This window comes from Musca vetustissima, unplaced genomic scaffold (assembly GCF_032173495.1).
Source record: "Musca vetustissima isolate MV318-11 ecotype Yass unplaced genomic scaffold, APGP_CSIRO_Mvet_v1 utg21518, whole genome shotgun sequence".
Taxonomy (NCBI): domain Eukaryota; kingdom Metazoa; phylum Arthropoda; class Insecta; order Diptera; family Muscidae; genus Musca; species Musca vetustissima.
In genome coordinates, this window is record NW_026879941.1 from 50,524 (window position 1) to 75,021 (window position 24,498).

The 24,498-nt window shown below is 35.1% G+C and overlaps 6 non-coding genes across 6 annotated transcripts; 4 read left to right on the plus strand and 2 right to left on the minus strand.

Moving 5' to 3' along the window:
- Positions 1-1,088: 1,088 nt before the first annotated feature.
- On the minus strand, positions 1,089-1,161 carry Trnaa-agc (transfer RNA alanine (anticodon AGC)). The gene has a single exon. It is a non-coding gene; the product is annotated as a tRNA-Ala (tRNA).
- A 1,570-nt stretch (positions 1,162-2,731) lies between these two features.
- Positions 2,732-2,804, minus strand: Trnaa-agc (transfer RNA alanine (anticodon AGC)). The gene has a single exon. It is a non-coding gene; the product is annotated as a tRNA-Ala (tRNA).
- Positions 2,805-3,637: 833 nt separating this feature from the next.
- Positions 3,638-3,710, plus strand: Trnaa-agc (transfer RNA alanine (anticodon AGC)). Its single transcript has one exon. It is a non-coding gene; the product is annotated as a tRNA-Ala (tRNA).
- Positions 3,711-5,918: 2,208 nt separating this feature from the next.
- Positions 5,919-5,991, plus strand: Trnaa-agc (transfer RNA alanine (anticodon AGC)). Its single transcript has one exon. It is a non-coding gene; the product is annotated as a tRNA-Ala (tRNA).
- Positions 5,992-6,812: 821 nt separating this feature from the next.
- Positions 6,813-6,885, plus strand: Trnaa-agc (transfer RNA alanine (anticodon AGC)). The gene has a single exon. It is a non-coding gene; the product is annotated as a tRNA-Ala (tRNA).
- A 7,155-nt stretch (positions 6,886-14,040) lies between these two features.
- On the plus strand, positions 14,041-14,113 carry Trnaa-agc (transfer RNA alanine (anticodon AGC)). Its single transcript has one exon. It is a non-coding gene; the product is annotated as a tRNA-Ala (tRNA).
- Positions 14,114-24,498: the final 10,385 nt, after the last annotated feature.

Consider the following 24,498-nt stretch of genomic DNA (forward strand, 5'->3'; position numbering starts at 1 on the left):
AAAAAAAATAAATAAAATATTTTAATACAAAATGAACAAATTCGCTGTTGCAAACATAAATTTACTTTTAAAAAATTTCATTTGTGGGGGGGGGGGAGTGCCCGGCCTCCCCCCCTGCGTACGTCCCCGATATATATATATATATATATATATATATATATTTATAGAGGGCGGCAGGGACGTACGCAGGGGGGCGGCCCGGGGGGCCCGGCCCCCCCCGGGCCGCCCCGAAATGAAATCCTGTGTACGTTGCTGGAGGGCGGAAATGTCGCGCTGATGGCTAGGAAATGTTGCTTGAGGTTCCGGTTATGGTCAAGACAACGACATAAATGATGATGATAACCTGGAGATATAGATTCCCAGGAAGTTGTGTAGTTTATCATATGATCGGCTCCGTCCGATTACACTGCTCCACTCACTGGTTATATTTGGAACTGACCGTTATTTGACACTCAGTCTTCTAGAAGTGTGTTGTTAATCAGATGTTATTTTTTTGTATTCGGTTTCTCACTACCTATTAAATATGATTACAGGGCGTTCACTTTTTTGATTAGCCTCCAGTTTGGGCACATTTTCCCTAATGGACAGTAATTTTATATTTTGGACTTTCATTGATTTAATTATCTCTACCAAAAATTCTTAATTGGGTCCAATTTTGCGGTACGGGTATGGTAATCTCATTTTAAACATTGGTTTGGGTTTTTTAACAGCTCAAGATAATGGCACCGACATATTTTTGGTATTTCGAAGGTTTTAGCCGCATTTCCCGTCCATTTCGGGTATTATAAAGTTGTTAACCCAATTTTCACATTAATGTTCGCATCTTCTTCAATCTCAAAATCACATATACATAGACACATAATGCTCATTCTTCCAAGGGTATATATGTGGGAGGTCGAAACACACTGTTCTACTTAAAACATTATACATTTTTAAAACTTAACATTTCCATCGATCAAATCAAGGCATTGCTTGTTGAAAACTGCACTTTCGGGTGGAGTTTTAAATATTTGAACCAATTTATTGTTGATTTAATTCCACTAATAATTTATTCAATATTTTATTCAGATTACTATTAAAATTATTATTGGAGATGCGGGGCATCGATCCCCGTACCTCTCACATGCTAAGCGAGCGCTCTACCATCTGAGCTACATCCCCATGCAATTAAAATGAATGCCGTTTTATACAACTTCAAAATTATATATGTATGTGAATGCATACAATTTACAAAAAATCGAAAATTTAACCTACATATGCATTTAAAAAATTTTAAACTTTGTCCAAAAAGATAGGTTACCCAAATTGTGTGTTGTCAGTACCATTGACATTAAAAAAGTCATGAATCTGCATTTCAATAAAATTTCAATAAACATATTCGCCGACGTCGTCATCATCGGATGATTTGTTCGTCAACGGCTCAGCGACACATTCAACTTCAGCATAAATAATCAAATCAGATAAAAATGTTTTTTTTTATTATTGTTTAAATGTGCATAAGGTTGAAATATTAAAGTAGTGAAAGTATTTATTTAATGGCTGTCTTTAAAGTGTTGACGAACTTTATGAATGAATGAATATTTGTTCAGATATGTTGATTAAACCGATGGTTGTTGTGCATTGTAAATATATACAGTATATTTACAATATTTCAATATTTTCGAAAAAATTCGAAAATATTGATCTGATTATTGCAATTAGTTTTACGTGCACCACAAAAACCATTGAGGATTTCAGGGGATAAACAAAAGGATTATTCGAAGGAAGTTGGATATGAAATATATATATATATATATATATATATTTATAGAGGGCGGCAGGGACGTACGCAGGGGGGCGGCCCGGGGGGCCCGGCCCCCCCCGGGCCGCCCCGAAATGAAATCCTGTGTACGTTGCTGGAGGGCGGAAATGTCGCGCTGATGGCTAGGAAATGTTGCTTGAGGTTCCGGTTATGGTCAAGACAACGACATAAATGATGATGATAACCTGGAGATATAGATTCCCAGGAAGTTGTGTAGTTTATCATATGATCGGCTCCGTCCGATTACACTGCTCCACTCACTGGTTATATTTGGAACTGACCGTTATTTGACACTCAGTCTTCTAGAAGTGTGTTGTTAATCAGATGTTATTTTTTTGTATTCGGTTTCTCACTACCTATTAAATATGATTACAGTGCGTTCACTTTTTTGATTAGCCTCCAGTTTGGGCACATTTTCCCTAATGGACAGTAATTTTATATTTTGGACTTTCATTGATTTAATTATCTCTACCAAAAATTCTTAATTGGGTCCAATTTTGCGGTACGGGTATGGTAATCTCATTTTAAACATTGGTTTGGGTTTTTTAACAGCTCAAGATAATGGCACCGACATATTTTTGGTATTTCGAAGGTTTTAGCCGCATTTCCCGTCCATTTCGGGTATTATAAAGTTGTTAACCCAATTTTCACATTAATGTTCGCATCTTCTTCAATCTCAAAATCACATATACATAGACACATAATGCTCATTCTTCCAAGGGTATATATGTGGGAGGTCGAAACACACTGTTCTACTTAAAACATTATACATTTTTAAAACTTAACATTTCCATCGATCAAATCAAGGCATTGCTTGTTGAAAACTGCACTTTCGGGTGGAGTTTTAAATATTTGAACCAATTTATTGTTGATTTAATTCCACTAATAATTTATTCAATATTTTATTCAGATTACTATTAAAATTATTATTGGAGATGCGGGGCATCGATCCCCGTACCTCTCACATGCTAAGCGAGCGCTCTACCATCTGAGCTACATCCCCATGCAATTAAAATGAATGCCGTTTTATACAACTTCAAAATTATATATGTATGTGAATGCATACAATTTACAAAAAATCGAAAATTTAACCTACATATGCATTTAAAAAATTTTAAACTTTGTCCAAAAAGATAGGTTACCCAAATTGTGTGTTGTCAGTACCATTGACATTAAAAAAGTCATGAATCTGCATTTCAATAAAATTTCAATAAACATATTCGCCGACGTCGTCATCATCGGATGATTTGTTCGTCAACGGCTCAGCGACACATTCAACTTCAGCATAAATAATCAAATCAGATAAAAATGTTTTTTTTTATTATTGTTTAAATGTGCATAAGGTTGAAATATTAAAGTAGTGAAAGTATTTATTTAATGGCTGTCTTTAAAGTGTTGACGAACTTTATGAATGAATGAATATTTGTTCAGATATGTTGATTAAACCGATGGTTGTTGTGCATTGTAAATATATACAGTATATTTACAATATTTCAATATTTTCGAAAAAATTCGAAAATATTGATCTGATTATTGCAATTAGTTTTACGTGCACCACAAAAACCATTGAGGATTTCAGGGGATAAACAAAAGGATTATTCGAAGGAAGTTGGATATGAAATATACAAAGACTAAAAGTCAATTTGAATATAGGTAGTTTTCAAAGATTTCTGACCTAGAATACGCCCATTTTAATCATCGCAAAAAGCCTTCACATTAATATGTTACTTGATTTTTTAAAGTCACGGTATGTGCATGAATCGGTGCATTTAAAAGCTCATACGTATCTATTAATTTCAATTTTTGAAACATTAATATAAAATGCATTTTATGTAAGGGGATGTAGCTCAGATGGTAGAGCGCTCGCTTAGCATGTGAGAGGTACGGGGATCGATGCCCCGCATCTCCAAAAATTCTTTTATATAAAAGAAAATGGGATGTATCACCATAGTCCAAATCCATTTCATATTAAAGATGACATATTGATCCTGATCATACATATATCTAAAAAATAGAGAAGAATATGATATTCCTCACCCCAGTCCAGTCCATTCGACTTTGATTCTCTTTTATCTGGTTTCACATTGAAAATAGTGGGGAGGTATTTCCTATTGCGGAAGGGACCCATTCTGTGATACTCTCTACAATTACTACTACACTTTAGTACTCTACCGGACTAAAACCGGAGTCTTTTCCACTAGTCTTGTATAAGCGTACTCAGTACGTTTTGACGTACGACCAAGGGTTGTGTCATTTGCCACCTCCTAAACAACTGTATAATTGTGTAGTACTTGGGTCAGCACCAGGTTTTTATGTGTAACACTTATAGACTTGGGCAAACTCGAACACGTCAGTAAAATCAGTCAAAGATCTAGAAGTAAAAAGAACCAAGTAAGCACGAACACAAATACCCTACAGGACAAAAAGGAACTACATGAGCGAAATAACCGGCACTATTGCCGACCATTCCTTTTGAGCAGTTATTATTTGAACTATACTACTATATATATGAACCAACCGTTAAGGCATTTTTTCATATAAGTCGGGTTCTGACTAAAAACGACACATATTATTTATGATTCTAATTAACATTATTCATTACGGGAAAACATGGCCCGGTAAGTTAAGATTCAAATATAGCCGATAAAGCTTACAACTACGTATGCCACTATTGCTTTAAGGGGACCCTCCCTAATTCTCGGGGTCATTTTTTTATTATTTAATTCGAATCTACACTAATTCAAGAATGCCCCTACAAAATCTCAAGAACTCTTGAAAATATAGCCGATTTATTGCGTCAGCATCAAGTGACGGCTAAAGGGCTTCTCAAACTTTAAATGCCTTTTTCTCATTTGCGAATGGCGGGCACGATAACTCAAAATCTAATAACACAATCGATTCCAAATTTACACGTTTCTCTGTGAGTGTTACACGTTTCTCTGTGAGTGTATAGCTATCGCATGAACTAGGATAAAGCCAATCGGTGAAGATCTTCCATATTTTTTTTAACTTGGTTTTTGGTCAAAAATCGGCGATTCTCCAAAAATATTTTTTCAAAGGTCCGCCATTTTGTTAATTTTAGAGCGAAGTCAATAATCCTAGTTCATACGAGAGCCAGACATGTACTCTTTCTACCACCGTTGGAATTTTCGGATTCCGATTTCCAGTGAGGAGTTATCATGCCCGCCATCAAAAATAAGGATTTTTCTTTAATTACAAAAAAAAAAAAAAAAAAAAAAAAAAAACAACAAGAATTGTTTGTAAATTATTTTTCTTCTCTTTTAAATTTTCAAATATATATGTGCAAAGTTACAAACCTTAACAAGCATTGGTATTGATTTACCAGCTCAATGAAAATCTTGAAAAATTAAAATCGAGAATGGGTGGGGTTTCCTTAAGTCGGTTCAGATTTAGATATATTTCCAATATATAATTTCGTTCGATTTCATGAATATGGTGCACCGAATCCAGACTAGAATGTTCAGATATAGCTTCAAGAGACCCACGCATGTCCGATTGACACAAAATTTTGCAAAGACTTCAGACTTAACTCTAGACTGATAATTATGAAGTGGATGTTAAATTTGTTAAAAATAAAATATAGTTTCACTTAAAATATTTTTTATTAAATAGTTGGCCTCCTCTGGAATCTGGTCCTTTCCATACTTGTTATAGTTGACACTATTGACTGCCCCCTAATTGAAAGATTGATGTTCTTGTATTAAAATAAACATATAATGCTTTCAAAATAAAGTTGTGTGTGATATACATTTTGGTTTAAATCATTCACATGTTCTCGAACCTCCTATTTCTGACATTCCAAACCCACCGGATTTTATTTTATACAATTCACACATTGCAATTCATTATGTAAATGTTCCTTTTAATAAAATGCTATTTGAAACCGTAGTTGTTTTCTAAGCCAACGGTTTTATCGAAGAATTAAAATTGAACACCAAACCTATTTAATATCTTAAATTAATTTCATTTTCATGTCACGGAGCGCAGTCGGTTGGCGGTGCATTGTAATGTTCATGTGCACGTGACAAATCGAAATTGTGATAGTAAATTAAATGTAATTGTATTAAATTATATTGCACTTTATAAACACATATATGGGGATGTAGCTCAGATGGTAGAGCGCTCGCTTAGCATGTGAGAGGTACGGGGATCGATGCCCCGCATCTCCAAATAGACTTTTGGAACACTTCAGGAGAAAACATCGACTTTATATCCTTTTAAAGACTTGAAAAATTATACAATTAAAAAAAAATTAAAAAAATCCGCACTTATCGAAGTTCTACAAAACATTAAAAAATCCAGGCTTATTGAACACTTAAAAAAGTATTTTTAAGAAGCCCACGCCTATTGAAAACTGGAAGAACGAAATAAGTACTTTTAAAAAATCAAGGCCTAAAATAAGAAATTTTTAAAAATATACTTCAAAACCCTCCCTTTCGTGTCATAGTTGTGTTATCACGATTCTGGTCTGATTTTTGTCCATTTCATTCTTCAAACATTAACTAATCATTATCAAAAAAATTGGGAGTGTTCTTTGGCTAGAACCGTCCTATTTGCAAAATTTCGTGACAATTGGTTCATAATGACGTAAACTTTAAAAACGCAGATACACGTGTCTTCTATTTTAAGATTGTAAGATTGAAAAAGATTTATGTTGGAAAATTCGATATGCAATTAAGACTTCGATGTTTTTTTTCGCTGATCAAGAACATATTTAATTTGTTGGACCTAAAATTATTATTTCGTAGTGTTATCATTTAATTGTTTTGTTTCATTAATTAAAGGCTCTTAAGAATTGAGTAGGAATTCATATTTAACTTCGTGAATTACAATTGTCAAGGTCATAACTTGCACCAATACAATTATAATTGACATCACGTTATTTGAGCTTAGGCGATGCATTGCTTGGCGCATGCGTACGTGTCAAACATACTTCAAATAATTACTTCATGAAATTGTTGATAGTCAAATAGAATTACATTTAATATAAGGGGATGTAGCTCAGATGGTAGAGCGCTCGCTTAGCATGTGAGAGGTACGGGGATCGATGCCCCGCATCTCCAAATATCCTTTTATATCCATTCCCAAATATACTCCAGAGGAATTGGATTTTATATAGGTTTTATAGAGTTTATTATAAACCTCTAAGAAATTATATCATAAAAGACATAATCATTTTTCTTCCTGAAATGATCACTGCTGCGAGCAAGTATTAAAAACCAGGAATACAGAGAACTTCTGAAATAAATTGTATCCTCCACTGAAAGAGATGCCATACATAAACCCTATATTAAAAAGTCAACAAAGCTCAATCGCCTAACATTTAACCCGCTCTTGTTAATTTATTTTTAAAATTCTATTCCTTGAACACTTGGAAATTATTAGTCTATCCATTCAGTATATCATCGCACATCACAACTACATTCATTCATTTGCCTCACTACAGGTATAAACCTCAAACTAAGTAAATTTACACTTGAATGTTGTCTAAATATCCGCCGCTGCATCGTTGAATACCACCATCCATTGCTCCAACACTTCATGTGGATATACTCGGATTATTCACTACACCTTAATCGCCACCACTCCTAAGTCCTTTAAACCAACAGCAGTGGCAGCAACACCGACGGTAACTGTAAGACCATTTCAATCATGGTACGCGTTAAGAGCTTTTATTGTTGTTGCTGCTGTTGTAGTTGTTAGTGTTAGCAGTTTGTTGTGGATTTTCAAGTTGTTTTCGAGAGTCAACTCTATAAAATAAAACAACTGCCGGAGAATATGAAAAAAATAACCGGAAAACTTAAATTCAATTTTCACATTTTGAAAAACATAATTTAAGCGTTTTGTTGTTCTACTTAACATAACACTGTCGGGGGTAGACACTCGAAGAAAAAAATCAGGAAAACTTGTATGATGTTATTAAACAAAAAGTGAGCAGCTGGGGTGACCAATGTCGGGCTGGACCAAATATGTTAATCTACAACAGTGGCGGGCATAACTATGTGAGAGTAACTGAGAATTCATCACCAAAAATGACTGAAGAAAAGAGAACAAATGTGACTGTGTTTTTTAACATTTACGCTAACGTATGATTCTGGGAAGTTTTGAGCATCAATGATCTACAGTCAATAGAGAGTTGCCCTTGGCCTTTATTAATTTATGTATAGAAGAAATATCCATATGAGAGCTGCTTTGAACCGATCGAATGGACATTTTGTTCATACTATGTCTTTTCAAAATTCGTGAGTTAGTATTTTCGATTTCCGCATTTTTGTTGGAAATATGTTTGGATTGGTGGAGTGTACATTTAATTTGTTACTCCGTTTAACCAGAGATCCCATAATATATATTTATATTCATGATCAAAATTAAATTCTATGTCGATTTTACAAACCCAAAAGACTAAAGCTTTAGAAGTTAGGCTTTGTAATTTGATCCTTCGAGTTATCATTGGGTGACACATCTTCTTATCAAAAATCCAGTTTTTATGGTAGACTCCTTATAAATTTTTATAACTGTTACCCCATTTTATATTGTATTTTTGAAACTATGGGTTCCTTGATATGCGAACGGGCTCTACGAGGGCAGTTCGGAAACTTCTTAGTTAGTTTTTTCAAAAATATTTTTATTTCTCAATATAATGTCCTGAAACTACAGTACACTTAGTCCAACGCTTTTATAGAAATTCTCTCGCTTTATTGAAATAGTTTTCCTCGAGGCCTTCAAAATAGTGGGTCACAAATGAAATTGCATCTTCATTTGCGGTATAACGCTTGCCAGAAAGGATTTTTTTTAGATATGGGAACAAGTGAAATTCAATGGTAGCTTAATCAGGAGAATAAGGTGGGTGGTGAAGGAACTCGTACTTTAATTCGTTGATTTTATCCACTGTTGAATAACTCTTGTGGGCTGGTGCGTTGTCTAGTTGAAAAAAATAGTTTTTTGTGTTGTAAGCCAGGACTTTTTTCTTGAATTTATACATTTAATTGATCCAAAAGAATTTATTGTTTTACTCTTTTGCAGATAGTCAATCAATAAAATACCTTTGAAGGCCCAAATCCCGTTGCCATAACAGTACCAGCCGTTTTAATTGTTTTTGCCTTCTTTGGGGGCAATTCTTCCAGCTTCATTCCACTATTTGGATTGTTCTTTGGTCTCTGGAGCACTTTCATCAAACACATTCACCATATCATTATGAATTTCTTGTCCAGATAAACCTCTTTTATGTAAATATTTATTTTTGAACACACACTGAGGGAGTTGCCAGATCAAAGCAAAATTTATCATGTGTTCATAACAGATATGGAAGTTTCCAAAACACTTAACTTTTTCTGTTTACACCACGTTTTTGTGCTAGGCTAAGATGTTTCCGAATTGCCCTCGTAATTTGATATTTTTGGTTTTCATTGGGTGTCAAATTTATATGTCCATCTCATGGAAGAGGAACAAAAATTTGGACGCAGGAGCTATTGAACATCGTCATCCAGATTACCTCAAACGATCATATCAGGTGCGAATCATGGGTGTTTATCTATGACTGGAGTCGTCCGGTTAAATATAAAGGTTTTGGTCAATATTTTCTTCGATTGCACCACGTCGTTGGTACATCATGAACTCTTGCCACAAGTTCGTAAGGGCAATAATGAATATTACCTGTGAATATAGTTATTCATGAATAAATAAACTGAATTAACATTCATATTTTTTCTTGTATATAGCTACTATTCCTTGGATATAAGGGCGCTATATATATAAGCGCCCGAATATCCAAGATCCATTTTCCAAAGGAACTAGCTACAATTTTCCATTAAGGGTTAGTTGTAGGTAAATAATTTTTTGACAGTTCATTTTTTAATTGCTTACTTCTCCTCCTAGAATATAAAGGTTTTGCCCCAGTTTTTTAGTACTGCTCCAACCGAACTGACGGTAATTTCCAATTCCGGTTTAGTGGTAGTAACAATATGTTCGACAGTTTCTATTTTAATAAGATCTTGTAGATAAATACTACTTTTAAAATATAAAGTTCCTAGCCCATTTTGTTGTTGTTTTGAGCTAGGCGGATTTTACAACCGATCTCGCTTTAGTTTTCCCATTCAAGTTTGGTGGTGAGTTAACAATTTCTTATTTGACAATCTACGAGGTCTTAAGATTACGACTATTTTGGTGTTATAATGAACCTAGGCGGATTTCACAATCCAATAAGCTGATATTTTCCACTAATTATTTGAAAATTCTTTTGGCATAGCCCCCAAATGAATGTTTTGCTATATTTATGATATTTAAATCAAAAATCGTCTTCGCAGAATATTGTCAATGTAGGTTCATGTTTTCACATAGATCCCATATAAAGTACATGTACATGATCTTTGGTCTGGTATTTTGAAAATCTTTTTAGGTGTGCTATGACATACAAGTTCTTGGTTTGTCCATGCTTAGACACAATTCTGCAGTTAAAGGTTCCGCCTTCTTTTCGGTGTGTTCCGTCTTGCGGAAATTAACAAATCTTTTACTAATTTTTTGGTCGAGTGTAATTCCAAGAATTCCCACCAAGTTCCACGATATACTTTATATACCATTCAACTTGTTCAGGAATTTTATTTACACAAATCCGAAACAAGAAAAAAAGCAAATAAACTGAACACCACACTTACAACTTAGATACAATTTCAATTACATTAACGTACTCTTTAAAGTTCTATGTTGCACTTTTTTTTTGCTTCGCTATGTTTTGTCGAAGTGCCGTGGCGAGTTATTATATTTTATGGCCTTATGAAATTTATTATTTCCAACTACCGAACATGAATGTTAAAATGATACATAGATATTTTCCAACTATTTTTGCACTTAACGTACAATACTCAACAAACAGAGGATGCAATAAATTTTGTGGTAGTAGCCACAGCGTGGCAGAATGCATTTTTTCTGTTGAGCGCGATGTCTAAATAATAATTGGTTATTATTTGGAAATGGAAGGAAACTATTAATAAGCAGTTTTGATTAATAAACAAAAATGGACAGCAGTATTAAATTATTTCTCTTTATATATTTTCAGGTGGTTTTTTAAATCGATTTATATTGGTAAGTTCACATTTTTATTATCTAAAATGAATAAAATTAAATATGTATACCATTTTGAAATATGTTGATAGTTTTTGAATTTAACAAGTTTGTTGATTAAACAATCCTGCAGTATTGTTGGTACTACAAAATAGAAACCATTGAAAAAATCCTCCTTGTTCCAAAGTCTTAGGCCCAATGTTAAACCGTTTTTGCAACAGAGGTCCTGTTTTTGAACACTTTTGTAGAAACTTTTACATAAAGGTCATATTTTGCATATGAAAATCCGCGTCCGTTTACGTTATGTTACTCATATTCAATTTAAAATACGTCAATTTGGCGTTCCCGGTTCTTGGAGGTAAAAATAATCCTCAAAGCTTGTTTTACATAGCTCTCATATAGAAGTCTCAATATATTTTGGTTACAATTTAGCATGTCGACTACTAGCGGAATTTGATCTTGAATTAGTAGTTGAACTTTACTACTCCAATGACCCATATTGTAAACTGTTAAGAGAGTCCCTAAGATATGAATAATCTGGAAGCCAAACAAATAGTTAACTAATTACTTCGACAATTTATTTCTTGATCAGATCTCATAGATTGCTTTTACTCCTAGAATATAAAAGTTTTGGTCCATTTTATGGTGTTTTAGTAGACTTAGACCAATGAACTGTATATAGTTTTCCAATCGGGTTCATATTTTTTTACCATTTCTTTTTTTATCAGACCTCACTCCTAAAACCTAGGCTACAACTCCTATAATATACCTAGGCCACAATTCCTTTAATAAGAGGTCTTAGCCCATTTTGGTGTTTGGACATAGGCGGATTTTACAACCAACTGGTTGAAATTTTCCATTCAAAGGTGGTGGTGGGTTAAAAATTTCTTATTTGATCAGACCTCGTAGATTGTTATTACTTCTAGAATATAAAAGTCCTGACCCATTTTCATACCCTTCACCACAGCGTGGTACAGGGTATTATGTCTTTGTGCATATGTTTGTAACATGCAAAAATAATCGAGATAGACCCGATTTATTCATGTCCGCCTTTCCGTCCGTCCGTCTGTCCATGTATTTTTGTTAACAAAGTTCAGGTCGCATTTATGATCCGATTTGGATGAAATTTGGCACAGGTCACTTAATTGGCCCAAGGACAAACCCTATTGAAATTGGAAAAAATCGGTCCACGTTAAGCCATAGCTCCCATATAAGGGTACCCCCCCAATTTTCGGTATTTTGAGGTTATTTAGCGCGTTTTTTAACTGAATTTGCTGAAATTTGGTACTTTGAATTCTTATTGGGTAGCAAATCTTCCCACAAAAAATTATAAATATATGTCAATTTTTTCGGATAGTCCCCATATAAGGGTACCCCCAATTTTCGGTATTTTGGGGGTTTTGATCGCATTTTTCGACCGAATTCGCTGAAATTTGGTACTTTGCGTTCTTATTGGGTAGCAAATCTCCCTACTAAAAATTATAAATATAGGTTCATTTTTTCGGCTAGTCCCCATATAAGGGTACCCCCGATTTTCGGGATATTGAGGTTCTTGAGCTCGTTTTATAACTGAATTCTCTGAAATTTTGTACTTTGGGTTCTTATTGGGTATCAAATTACTCCACAAGAAATTATAAATATATGCCCAGTTTTTCTGATAGTCCCCATAAAAGGGTACCCCCATATTTTTGGTATTTTGGGGGTTCTGATCGTATTTTTCGACCGAATTGACTGTAATTTAGTACGCCGAGTTCTTATTAGGTAGCAAATCTCTCCACTATAAATTATAAATATATATAAGGGTACCCTCATATAAGGGTACCCTCAATTTTCGGTATTTTGGGGTTCTTGAGCGCGTTTTTCAACCAAATTCTTTGTAATTTGGTTTTTTGTAGTCGTATATGGTAACAAACCTCCATCCCAAAAATTATAAATATTCGCCCCTTTTAGGGGTAGTCCACATGTAACCCCCTTTTTATACACTTCACCTCACTATGGTACAGGGTATTGTGTCTTTGTGCATATGTTTGTAGCAGGGAAAAAATCGAAATAGACCCATGGTTCCTTTTGAGAATATGCATAGAATCACTTTCTGAGTCGATTTATGAATGTCCGTCCGTCTGTCCGTCCATGTATTTTTTAACAAAGTACAGGTCCCATTTATGATCCGTTTGGATGAATTTTGGCAAATTGGAAAAAATCGGTTCAGATTTAGATATAACACCCATATATATTTTCGCCCGATTTTAACTTATTGATGTACCAAACTCCCAATAGTGATCCGATTGAGACAAAATTTTGCACAGAATATTGAATTAGGTCTAGATAGTTATATGCCAAGTTTTGTTGAAATCGGTTCAGAAATAGTGCACCAAACTCCCAATAGTGGTCCGACTAATGCAAAATTTTGCACAGAGTACAGAATTAGGTCCCGACTGATGTATGTGAAATTTTGTTGGAATCGGTTCAGATTTAGATATAGCTGCTATATATAGTGTCGTCCCATTTTATGCAAATGAAGCTCCATACTGCCAATATTTATTCGATTGAGACAAAATTTTGCACAGAGTACTGAATTAGGTCCCGACTGATGTATGCGAAATTTCTATATCTACAGGCTATTGTAGATATAAACATTACATGTACCCATAGTGGTGAAGGGTATCATATAGTCGGCCCCGTCCGACTTTTGAACTTTCCTTACTGGTTTGAGTTTTAATTGACCTAGGCTGATTTTTCAACCGAACTGGATATAATTTTCCATTCAGTGTTAATGGTGGGTAAACAATTTATTGTAACATAGCCGTCAAATGTAGTTGCCCCATATTATAAATGGTTAAGAGAGTCCCTAAGATATTTATAATCTGGATGCCAAAAAATAATGGATAAACAAATGAAATGATACGAATTTTTTTAATGGTTGAGGTCTACACAAAATGTTGGCCGATAGAGTTTGAGTAAACGTCAACGTTTGAGTTTGTGTATGACAATTGTTAAGGTCATGACTTGCAGCTATACGATTATAGTTGATATCACGAATCGTGATTCACGATATTAGTGTTGAAGCGGTGCATTGCGTGGCTTATGGGTACGTGACTAAAACACATAATTAATTACCTCATGTAATTGTTTAATATCAAACGGAATTAAATTTCTTACAAGGGGATGTAGCTCAGATGGTAGAGCGCTCGCTTAGCATGTGAGAGGTACGGGGATCGATGCCCCGCATCTCCAAATATTCTTTTAAATCAAATGGGAAAAAGCTGTAAGATTGAGTTTTGAAAGTTTGCATATACTACTACTCCAGGATGTTTGGCATTGAAAATAAGATATGTCGGTCCAATTTCTAGAGTAGCCGCCATATAATGGTACGGGCTCATATTCACCAAATTAGTGATTAAATTTCGGGGTAAGCCTCATATACCATCCACATTTGGTAGTTAAAGACGTTTTTCCAACGAATTTAGTTTTTTATTGCGTGTAAAATCTCCCTACCGAATATTTACCATGTATTTTGAAACGAGATAGACACATGGTTCCTTTTGAGAAAATGCATAGAATCACTTTCTGAGTCGATATATGCATGTCCGTCCTTTCGTCCGTCTGTAGATGTTAAATTGTAAACAAAGTACAGGTCGCATTTCTTATCCGAATTAGATGAAATTTGGCACTGCTGATTTATTTTGCCCAAGGGCGAACCCTATTGAAATTAGAGAAAATTGGTTCACATTTAGATATAGCTCCCATATATATTTTCGCCCGATTTTTGGTAAATGGTGCACCAAACTCCCAATATTTGTCCGATTGAGACAAAACTTTGCACAGCTTACTGAATTATGTCCAGTTTGATGTCTGTGGAATTTTGGCACAAACGAAAGTTTGCGGAAATCGCCATGTGGTTTCTGATGCCTATAGGTTTTTTTGTAAACGGACAAGAAGCGATGGGCCGGTTTTCGATGGAACACGAGGGATATGGGTCCTTCTAGTTGTGTTCAATGTATTTAATATTCAGAGAATTTATGGTATTGAAAACACTTAGGGGGTTGTTTTGAAGTAAAAATCTCTAGCGTTATCTGGGATATGTTGTTAGAATGTTATGATTTAAAAAATCAAGTTTCGGAAACCTTAAGTAAAACTCTATGGATTCGATGGAATTGTGGACCCAACTGTCTTGGACAAATTCATATGTTTTCCAAGTCATTACGTGGCGATGATCTCAAATTCGATCATTATAAATGAATATTTTTACGTAGCCCTAATATTAGGTTGGGGAAAAGGAAATCCATTAGGTCGGTCGTCGAAAATGTCGATAGAATCGGAGAAATGATCAAAATTGACCGGCATGTTAGCAGTCGCAACATCGCCCAGGAGCTAAAAATCGACTATAAAACGGTTTTAAACCATTTACACAAAGCTGGATTCGAAAATAAGCTCGATGTGTCACACTAATTAACAGAAAAAATGGATGGATCGAATTACCATCTGTCCAAACGAGATGATATAGACCCATTTCTTAAACGGATGGTGACTGAAGATGAGAAATGGATCACATACGATAACCCTGACTAACGGCCATGAAGGTTCTGCTATGCATTCGGTGGGACTGGAAGAAGATTATTTTTTATGAGTTGTTTCCATATGGCCAAAAGCTAAATTCTGATCCCTATTGCCAACAACTGGACCGTTTGAAGATAGTAATTGACCAGAAACGGCCAGAATTGGACAATAGGAGAAGTGTTGTGTTCCACTAGGACAACGCTAGGCCACAAACATATATAGTGACTCGCCAGAAACTTCGGGAGCTTGGTTGGGAAGTCTTAATGCATCCGCAACACAGTCCGGACTTGGCACCAAGCGATTATCATCTTTTCTTGCATTGCAAAGTGCTTTAATGATAAAAATTGGTATCTAGGGAGGATTGTGCAGTCGATTTGCACAAAACACTAGAGTTTTTTGCATATAGAGAGCAGGGCTTGTTTGAAACCTGTGGGAAAGTGGTGTCAAACAGGAACAGGAACATTTTTATACCATACACATCTACGTTGCCAGGTTATTATAGCTTTGTGCAGCCCCAAGAGTTTGTAACGCTGCGATCGTCATATCTCGACTAGCTGAGTCGATCTAGACATGTGTGTCCGTCCGTCCGTAGGTCCATTATAATTTGTAAACACGATACAGGCCACAGTTATGGACCAATCTTCGAAATTATGCATGTAGGATGGGTTCGGCCCAATGAAGACCATTATTGTTTTTGGTAAAGATCGATTAATATTTAGGGGATGAAATGGACCAAATACTTAATTTTTGTCGGTTTTTCTGGTCCCTCCAGAGGCCGCAATTATGGACCAAACATCTCGAATTTTTACTTGGAGAAAGGGGTTGGGCCAAAGAATAAGCATGCCCGTTTTGATAAAGATCTGTCAATATTTAGCGGGTCAAATGGACCCTGACTTTTGTGTGAAAAATGGCAAAATTTGTATTCTATAGCGTATATATTTACTCCTGAAGTACATAGAGCCAAGAAGTTGATAGTATATCCAAGACAAGTGACATTTAAATTGATGCAAATTATATTGTCGTATGTACTAGGATGTGGGAGTTACACGTAAATACTTACAGGTGCTTACGTATTCAGATACTATTTAATAAACCATTACCACACTAGAGGGGGAAATATAACGCTGATCCTTTTGAAATGTTCCATGAGGTTCCAGTTATGATCAAGTACAACGCCTATAATTTTCGGTGATCAGATAATAATTTTTGGATGAAATGGACCGAAAACTTATTTTCTGTGTTTTTTTTCTGTAGGCCACAATTATAAGCCTAACATCACAACACAATTGGAAATCGATTCTTTGAACAAGAAATACACTCTTATTTGAATGTCCGATATAACACTTCATATATTTAGATATAATCCCCTATATTGATGCGGATACTGCACAATATACCATTTTAAATATACAGCACATTTCCTGATTTCAATATTCAGACGGATGATTCGATTATTCCATATATCATAATCGTAGTTTAATATATCATATCCTACCATTAGTCAACATTTTTACATACATTGAATGTCAAACTCCCTTTATTTGACTCTTCCAGTACACCCCAATAGAAAAGCTATAGCTGTAAAACACAACACTAAAAAGGCTACCATAAAGTTATAATTCGTAAAGTGAATTCCATGCAATTGTTTTTCTTCTTGTTTCATTTTTTTCATGTAACGCCATAAACGATGACCGCTCCTGTTTTCAAGTTTCCTTGATTGCGTTCAAGGAGTTACAACTTGCCACAACTTTTTGCCTGCCCGGCTGGCTAGCAATAAAATAAATGTTGTTGTCCATATCTCCCCGCTTACAAGCACGAAAACATGGAAGTTATTCTGTTCTACGAAATGATCCTGACTTGGTTGTATTTTTGTTTGTTGCCACATTATAACAGCCCCTTAAGTGTTAAACTGTTAGTTGTTGCAGCTACGACTGTTGCTACTGCCATTTCTGCCGGCTGGTGCTGCTGCTACTGTTGCATTGCATTTTTCTGAATAAGTCTGTCTGCTAGCTAGATGTGTTTGGGTATGTAATATATATGTATATATGGTTGTATACGTGTTTGTCTGTTAGTGTGAGGGGTTTTTTTAGTTTATTAGTGTATATACAATTTTTTGCTGTCTTGCCATTGTTGTGTTTTATGATAAATGTAAGTTAGATGAGTTACGCTCAAAGAAAAATGTGTGTTAAATAACCGGGTGTGTATATTTCCAATTGCATAAATAAAATCGAACACTCTTCGAACTATTATAAGAAGAAAGAGTTATACGAAAAATGAAAATGGACCACTCCTTTATATCATCTCAGAAAAAGATGAATACGACCAAATTGCTTTTAAAATTGTCCACAAGGACATTGTTTTTTGTTCATCCGCCTTTTCCCCTCTATCGTTGCAAATACAGTTATTGAAGACCATTGACCATTTGTAAACATTGTCCTATTGCAAGATATTTTTCTTATCATCACAAAAACCGAAATACCTACTTTTAGTCATATTGCTTGGTAAATGCGGCTACAAGGAGGAGGCGAGAGGATCGCACATTCTGTACAGTACAGATCTATCTCGCCTGACATTAGTTCACTTTTGGATAGTAATTACCGTCTTCTTTGGCATCCCGTACAAGGTAATGATGCCCCCGCGACAATTAGAAGAGATTGGCACAGTTCGCCGGACATCAACATTGCGGCACCGGGTCTGAAAAATTATGTAGTCTGGCAAACTGTAATTTCTCTTGGTACGGCTTGCCATCATCGTCTCCGTAAATGACCACCCGATTTCATTACCTCTGAACGCCTAACTTTCCTAAACTATGTCAAATCTGATCGCCGCTTCCGAAATATGCACATTCCCTCAGATCCTCGCGTAGCTAAGAGGAATTTCCGAGACATCATCACTACTACAGTCGCCCTACCTATACACCGAAGTGAGACAAAAACATCCCAGCAGCGGCGAATCCCGAAAGGGAGGATGATATAACGGTTGTCACGTTTAGGGACGGTAGCAAATCCGAAGAGGTGCGAGAGATTTTTAACCGACAGTTTTCAAAGCACCCCGAGAGTGAGGTTCCACCGCAATTTACGAAGGATGATGTGGCAGATGTTATTTGGAACGCTAAGTCATCCAGTCATCCAAAGCGTTGGGTCAATGGTAATGCTTAAGCAACTGGATGAACCTGAAGTAGCGTCCTTAACAGCTGTACTCAACCTGTCTTTCCTGAAACCTGGAAAATAGGCAGGGTGGTCCTGCTACTGAAGGCAGGTGAATCGTACAGTCACTACTCTTGCTTCTGATGAGAATTAGATACAAATCACAACTACAGCATTACACGCCATAACCACATATTTAAGTTGAGGACGGGATGGCAAAGAGATCGTAATGTGACTGTACGATCATGGCATCGAGTTCCATTATCGATCGATTGTGAAAGGTTAAATGTCTATATAATCAGAGGAATAAGAAGATATCCCCCGCTAGTTCACCACAGGTACAGCTGAAATGAAGCTCCCGCTGAACATCATAGTCGATGGTATACTTATTCCGACAACAAACTACCCCAACATTATCGGAGAAACGTTCGATAACTTATTTAAGTCATCCGCGCAAGTCACAGATATTTCGGATAAGATGAGAAGTAGGAAAAACGTCCTCAAGTCGCTTACCAGCAGCTCTTGGTTTGCTTATAAAGAGACTTTGCTGACTTCCTACAAAGAAATAGGTCGGTCGGTGGTATGCTATACGTCGCCTATGTGGTTCGCGCAGTGGATGCACATTGAAACCTGTCGGAATGCCGCCCTGAGAACTGCAACAGGGTGCCTCCTTAATACTTTTGGAACATTTACAGGAAGAGGCAACGTTCTTAGCCTTACATCGTCACAACAGGATGCTATCGATGCAGTACCTGTTTGGGTGTTATCGCTGGAATCATTCATACCATTATCTTATGGGTAGGATTCCTCCACCCAGGCATATAAGGAGATACCTACATGACCTTGAGATAAAGTTCCAACGGTATAATAGAGAACCCCTATATCAGCAGGCACATCGAGCAGGAATTACCAACATTCACACGGAAGCAGTGACCCAGGCAATGGACAAATACCACGCGAATGCAGTTCTTGGAGTCCACCCTCAACATATAGCAGCAGAAGAACGATAACTGCCTAGACAAACGAGAGTAGTTTTAACCCAATAAAAATCATGATGGTGCGGCTGCCTTAATTCGTATTGGACCCGAATTGACCACATATGCCCTGCGTGTCGTCTTGAACCTCACGATACGCTTCATCTCTTCAAGTGCCCTGCAAAATCCACTCATCTGCCTCCGGACGCAGATGCAGCCGATCCAGATTGCAACCTTTTTGAATCTGGACCAGAACCAAAGCAATTAAAAATACAACAAACACAAAAACAAAAGTGACCCCAAAGCCAATTTCAATATTCAATGTTTAGGTCATGGTATAACTTTGGACCTCCACTCTAAACAGATACCCTTTAAGACACTTCTGCCTTATTGCAATGTCGGTTTTAGGTCCAGTTGGACAAATCCGCTGGTGCATGTGATGACCTTTAAAGGTTTAGAAGAAATATTACCCTTAGTAATATTTCTTCTAAACTCAATTTGATTTCGAAATATAGGTCCACTTCTTCCCAATCTCATCCACAAAATAATAATATTTGGGCAAGGAATATTTTGTTTTTAAATTACATCAAATTCGAAGATAAAACTCAGTCCACTTCTGTTACTTTCCTTAAAGTGTAAAAATTATGAAAAGCTGTAAATTTCATACGAAGGGTATTGAGTATCCAACTTTATATATATTGTTGGCACAGCGTTAAATTTTTAACGAAATTACATGGTATTTCCCCAAGGATGTTAACATTTTAAATCTATACAAACCGACTACCGTGTCCGATTTGCTTCAAACTGTGCACATGGCAAACCTAGCTCAAATCCGCATGTGATCTGGCCCACCTCTTCTGGAGGCTTCCATAGAATGATGTTTCCGACTCTAAGCTAGGTCAAATCAAATTCAAAATAAATGAATACTGCATATGCTATAGGCAGAATATATATAGCATTTCCACATTAAATGAAACCTTTTACAAATTAAATGAACCCTTTTCCAAATTAAATGAACCCTTTTCCAAATTAAATGAAACCTTTTCCAAATTAAATGAAACCTTTTCCAATTGAAATGAAACCTTTTACAAATAGAATGAAACCTTTTACAAATAGAATGAAACCTTTTCCAATTGAAATGAAACCTTTTACAAATAGAATGAAACTTTTTCCAAATTAAATGAAACCTTTATTCTTATCTAAGGAAATATAATATTTGCACTAATTTTAAACCAATATTTGAAAATTAAATCAAAGAATATTAACAAATATAGTTGTATGGCTATGTAATTAACATAAATATTCTTTAATTCGGTGTGATTTCATTTAATATCTTAACATAAAACTAAATAAATAGTAATACAAACTGGGGTATTTCTTGACATTTTAATAAATAAATATTTAAGAACAAGAATTGAATACCCGGTCCTAAATGCGAAATACATATTTGACTTAATAAATTGTTGATGATAAGGTAACTGCTTATCGTAATGAAGGGGTTCCCGACTTGCAGCTTGTGGGATTTTCAAAACCATGTCCATAACGTAGTTAGAACAATCTTGCCGAGTAAGCTTTTGAATACTTCGCTCGATTACATCAACAATGTTATGTTCCATTGAAACGTCACACAGCTCAGCTCTTGCACATAATTTTATTTTTGAAAATGCATTTTCGATTGGATTTAGCATTGGAGAATAAGGCGGTAAGAATTTAAGGTTGCATCTTTTGGATTCGATCAAGTTTTTTATGTCATGTCGCTTGTGTATTTGAGCGTTATTTTCCAACTCTGGATTGATTTTCTCAAAGAAAATTTCTATAAATCATTTAAATCTATCTGCATTGACACTGGAATTAGAAACGATTGTGTGATGTACAACTCGCGCGTTGTTTATTGCTGCAATTATAGTGACATTACGACCTTTGACCGTAGGCAACACAATGTGTGCTCTTGTTCCTTGTCTTGAACGGGCTTGGGTTCTTCGTATGTGAAAATTAAATCCGCACTCATCAATGAATATAAATTTTTCTCCTTGTTGGGGTATCCATTTTGTAAAGTCTTGAGCATATTTTTGTCTCAAGCCTAATGTTCTGGAGTCATTCTTTCGTTCTATTTCAATAGAGGCCATCTTCAACGTAATTTTTAATCTCCGTAATCCATATTCTATGCAGCTTGTGGAAATATTTATATCATTTTCTCTCAACAGTTTAGTTTTTATGGCTTTGAGGGTAATTCCAGGTTGACTTTCTATATAGAACTCGATCAGACTTAAAACTTGTGGTGTCAACAACTTAGTTCTATTTCCTCCACGCTTATTTTCCTTCAATGTTCCAAAATTTTGTTTGTATCTTCTTATAAATGTTTTTTTCGGAATTTATGTTTATGCAGGTTAAATTTGCAGCCTCGGAAATGGTTCTCCCCTCTTCATAGAATTTAAATAATAACAATTTCATGTCTTTTGTTATTTTGTTATACTGACCCAATTTGTTTCGGGGTCTTGTAGATGTAGCTTCGGTAGGTTCTGGAGCATTTCCACTTGTAATACTTGGCGAGGATATTGATTCTTCCTCAGGTTCCCAAGCTAAAATCAGGTTCGCATTTATTTTAAACGTTGCTATTTTTAAATACAGTGAACTCTCAATAATGTGAACATCCAAAACAGTAAACTCTCGACAATGTGAAGTAATTACAAACAAAATTTTGAACATTGAAGGAAAATAAGCGTGGAGGAAATAGAACTAAGTTGTTGACACCACAAGTTTTAAGTCTGATCGAGTTCTATATAGAAAGTCAACCTGGAATTACCCTCAAAGCCATAAAAAATAAACTGTTGAGAGAAAATGATATAAATATTTCCACAAGCTTCATAGAATATGGATTACGGAGATTAAAAATTACGTTTAAGATGGCCTCTATTGAAATAGAACGAAAGAATGACTCCAGAACATTAGGCTTGAGACAAAAATATGCTCAAGACTTTACAAAATGGATACCCCAACAAGGAGAAAAATTTATATTCATTGATGAGTGTGGATTTAATTTTCACATACGAAGAACCCAAGCCCGTTCAAGACAAGGAACAAGAGCACACATTGTGTTGCCTACGGTCAAAGGTCGTAATGTCACTATAATTGCGGCAATAAACAACGCGCGAGTTGTACATCACACAATCGTTTCTAATTCCAGTGTCAATGCAGATAGATTTAAATGATTTATAGAAATTTTCTTTGAGAAAATCAATCCAGAGTTGGAAAATAACGCTCAAATACACAAGCGACATGACATAAAAAACTTGATCGAATCCAAAAGATGCAACCTTAAATTCTTACCGCCTTATTCTCCAATGCTAAATCCAATCGAAAATGCATTTTCAAAAATAAAATTATGTGCAAGAGCTGAGCTGTGTGACGTTTCAATGGAACATAACATTGTTGATGTAATCGAGCGAAGTATTCAAAAGCTTACTCGGCAAGATTGTTCTAACTACGTTATGGACATGGCTGCAAGTCGGGAACCCCTTCATTACGATAAGCAGTTACCTTATCATCAACAATTTATTAAGTCAAATATGTATTTCGCATTTAGGACCGGGTATTCAATTCTTGTTCTTAAATATTTATTTATTAAAATGTCAAGAAATACCCCAGTTTGTATTACTATTTATTTAGTTTTATGTTAAGATATTAAATGAAATCACACCGAATTAAAGAATATTTATGTTAATTACATAGCCATACAACTATATTTGTTAATATTCTTTGATTTAATTTTCAAATATTGGTTTAAAACTAGTGCAAATATTATATTTCCTTAGATAAGAATAAAGGTTTCATTTAATTTGGAAAAAGTTTCATTCTATTTGTAAAAGGTTTCATTTCAATTGGAAAAGGTTTCATTCTATTTGTAAAAGGTTTCATTTCAAGTGGAAAAGGTTTCATTTAATTTGGAAAAGGTTTCATTTAATTTGGAAAAGGTTTCATTTAATTTGGAAAAGGGTTCATTTAATTTGGAAAAGGGTTCATTTAATTTGTAAAAGGTTTCATTTAATGTGGAAATGCTATATATATATATATATAGCAATTTTATACGAAAGTCCAACTATAAAATAATTCGTGCGTGGACTAATATTCTGTATAATTTTAATATAGTCAGATTGTCTAGAAACCAATATAGCATATTTATGCTTCATCTCTTTATTATCGATTATAAACTACCATGCACCCATTTCTTTCCCTTGAGTGTATCTTTATGGTTTATGTTATTCCATAGATCTTAACTATCAACTTGTTTCCTCCTGTAGTTGTAGTAGTTTGCAAATAATCTATGTTAAAAGTTGTTCATCCTTCTACCTCTGCCAAACATATTTATATATTTTTGTTACTTTTCTAAAAAAAGAAAAAAAAACAACAACAACGACAAAGAAATATCCTCAAAATCTACCTTCGTATTCATACACATTCATACATACAAACTTCAGTATGTCTGAAGGACTATGCACTTAAATGTTTATGGTAAGCCAGAATTGTACACAAAGAAGAGGGAGTGCTGTGTTTTTGTATTTTTTTATTGTTGCAAATTTTAATATTCGTAGCGATAGTAAATTGAATTTAATACATTTTAATTATGAACTTTGTAATTTATCATACTTTGCTATAAGTTGTAGTGGTTGTAGAAGTAGTGCAGTAGTAGTAGTGGTTATTGTTGTAGTTGTTCATTTTGTAATTGTTGGTTGGTGTATCGTTATTATTATATTATTCATGTTGTTGTTGTTGACTTTGTAATATATGCGTTATACTTTCTAAACTGCATATCTAAACTAAAATATAACATTCGGTTAGTCTAAGTGGGTGTGTGAGTGTGTGTGTCCGTTCATGTGTCGAAAATTTAGTTTAGTCTATATATTACATTCAAATATTTTTGTCTAGACGTGGTTTATACACGTCT